We start from the raw sequence: 3,631 nt of genomic DNA on the forward strand, positions 1-3,631 counted from the left end.
AAATAACAAACGAGGCTACCCCCAGGGACCGATCACCCCTGAGGCCAACAAAAAACGGATATCCAAAATATTAAAAGTGAACTAATCAAAAGTCATCCCACCAAGAGGCCCCAAAAGTTCATAACAAAGTGGCCCCAAAAGCCATCAAGACAAAATGTATACACCGAACACATGGCTTACAAATTTAATAATTTTTTATACAAAATAAAACAAAATTACTCAAGGTCCATGATCTGCCCATCCTTTACGGTCTGAAAGGCTCCCATGACAGACATATACACATCCACATCCGGAGCCAATACCTAAACCTGAGCTTTCAAAGCTTCCTCGATCCCCGAGATTGCAGTTTTAGCATCAGCAAGAAGATCGACATTCTGTTTCTTCAGACCCTCCACCTTCGCCTTCGTAGCTTCGGCCTCAGAGTGGGCGGTGGCAACAGCCTACTCTACATTGACAGCCAGCTTTCGCGCCTTAGCCAATTGATTCATGAGCTCGAGCTCCCAGTCTGCCAATCACTAAATCTTCAAGCTAGCATTTCCACTTCCTTTACCGTCTTTAACTTAGCGGCCTCAGATGCCTCCAGCTGATCTTTCAGAGGGCCGATATCCACCTGTGTCTGGAGAAGCTTGCCATCCAAAAGAAGGGATTGAGAGAGCATCGGCTCTACCTTACAGACAATGGCATCAGAATGAAGGAGAGTACGATACACCGACTTTGCCTGCCCGGTAACATCACAGTCCTTAAAAAAGTCCTCAATCCCCGGGCAACAGATGCTGATCAATAAACTCGGGCGCATCAAATGAGCAATCCATTACGTAGGACATAGTAACCCCGTTACCAACGCCTTCCCGCTAATTTCCTCGACCGGTCTTTTACGCTTTTTATCAGGCTCAGGAATTGGGATCTCCTGGAGATCGTCATCCCATGAGTTTGCCGAGTAGAAAGCTCTTGAGACATGGTCTGGGAGCTGGAAAGAGAGGCAACATGAAGATTCGAAAGATAAGTCCCATCACCATCATTTTTTAGTCACAAAGGAAGGCAACTTTCAACCTGGCCAAGGTCGTCTGTCCGCCAGCCATCTGAACTACAAAACAGGAGAAACATAAAAATTATAAGTTATGAAGTCAGAAATCAAAAGTAGAAACTCAGGAACTCAAAAAGAGAGCCTACTAACATACGACCTGCCCGCCTCGAGATTCCCCATGACATCTCGAGGATTTGATGGCCTGTCCCCAAATATTGCCAGCAAAACATCGACGATATCCTTGTTCTCGAGGGACAAATCTTCATAGGTTATCCTTGTCTGATAGGAAGCTCTGGACCCGAAATTCCAATAAATGGAGATTCGGCGCTCTCCCTCTAGGGTCAACCAAATCGGGCGATGACCTCGAACAGGGCAGATCTTGAAATACTATGCCTTGAACCCGTGAAATGAATTCTCGAACAAATCAAAGATCTGACAATTTGGTTAAGCTCGGAAAGAGATATATCCATTTTGGAGCTTCCCCTCCTTATAAGGAATGGTGCAGAGAAAGAAGAATAGAAAGACCTCGACCCAAATAGGGATCTCCAAGAAGGTACACACTAGCTCGAAAGTCTGAATAGCGGCCTAGCTGTTCTGATGTAATTAGCTTGGTGCCACACAAACCCGATTCAGAAGAGCATGGTAAACTCCAAAAAAGGAAACCGAACCCTTACCTTCGTGAACAATGGCTTGTGCACGCACATCCAATTGGAAATTCGAAGAGAATCTAGATTGAGGTAACACACTCTCTCATTTTTGTCGGCAAGCAAAAGCTCATGCTGCCGCTTCGCCTCACCACCTCCACATATAAACCATCCTCCCGAAGCTTCTGGAGGTCATTGTCACCCAATTTAGAGGGCGTACCCGACACGTCAGAAGTCTGGTAACGGTCCGGGTCACCCCCAACTAGAAAGATGGGATCCGAATTTTTCTAAACCGCCATCTGTCGCACCATACCTATATCCAAAGGGGGCACCACCATAAACTCATTACCTAGAAACACAAAAAGCATAAAATCCTAAGACAATCCCACGACAAATATACCCAATTATAAACCATGTTAAAATAGTGGTAACCCCCATCTGGTTACTACCATAGCATAGAAGAAACCCCAAAGCTAAGGGAATATAAAAGCAAAACAAAATAACAAGACACAAAGCATAAATAAGCGGGAAAAAACACTAATCTGTTCTAAAAAAATGAAAGAAGGAAGAGCATCAAACAGCACAGGCGCAGGGGAATGTTGCACTGTAAGCCGTCGACAGTAATGATGGTCAACCAGAAGTATAGCACCAGGAACCAGTGAGGACTTTTGAGAAGAGAGACACATGAAAAGAAAACAAAGAAGAAATGAAGAAGGTAGTTATTAAAAAAGAAAAATAAAACTCTAACATTCCAAAAAAAAAATATAGAGGGACGAGGGGCTAAAATGAAAAAATACCAAAAACCCTTCTTTCTCCTACTACACATTATTATGACGCCTCGAAAAACGCAAACAAACAAGTCTCATTATCGAGAAGCGTAACGGACATATGCAACCTTGCACTCTAACCATGGATTCACGACCCACCGAGTTTGTGGGAACCTGACCTCACCAACACTAGCGACGAGATCAAGCAAGCATGTTCTCTCACTCCGAGGGGCAACTGTTTCGGTCCAGGCATGCAGAACCCTAACAGGCCTAAATGTGGCCCGGACCAAGCACCCCCCATTATCTTAACCATTCGAAAAAATCTCCATGCTTAACTACCTTTTAAATCCTATGAGATGGGCCCTCCCTACAAGATAAGATAACTCACCCTAACACTCAAACCCCACCTCATTAACTCTCTGATTTGGTCGTTGAAGTGTCTTTGTAAGTATTAACTCCACTGCTCCTAAAGTCTAATCACGCCATTGATCGAGACGACGAATTTCCAATCCATCTTATCAAATCGTCTAAGTTCATCTTTGTATAATTTCTAACTTTATTTTAGATCTGTATATCCAAAATAGGTACTACACTACTATAAATATTGTTATGTGTGTCATAATATAAAAAAGAGTAAAGTATCATTTTTGTCCCTAACGTTTGGGGTAAGTCCGAATGTTATCCCTAATGTTTCAATCGTCCTATTTAAGTCCTTAACGTTTCAAAATTAACTTAATGTTCTCCTGCCGTTAGGGATCCGTTAACAGAATTGACGGCGGAACAAAATTGAGACCATTTTGAAACGTTAGGAACTTAAATAGGACGAAAACGTTGGGGACAAAAAGATACATAGAAATAAATTTTAATTTTATTTTTAAATAATATCAATTTTTTACTATACATAGTATTCAATTATTTTTTAATCACATCTAAGTAAATTACACTTAATCACATTACTTTCATTCTAAATAAATTTATTTTTTTATAATTTTACATTTTCATTCTAAATAAATAATGTAATGATTAGAATGAAAGTGTAAAATTATAAAAAAAATTATAAGTAATGTGATTAAGTAATGAAAGTAAAATTACATTATTTAGAATGAAAGTATAAAATTTATTTATCTATAAAAAAATTATATTACTTTAAGTGTAAAATAATAAAAAAATTAATTTATTTAGAATAAAAGTATAAA

This window comes from Arachis ipaensis, chromosome B02, assembly GCF_000816755.2.
Source record: "Arachis ipaensis cultivar K30076 chromosome B02, Araip1.1, whole genome shotgun sequence".
NCBI lineage: Eukaryota > Viridiplantae > Streptophyta > Magnoliopsida > Fabales > Fabaceae > Arachis > Arachis ipaensis.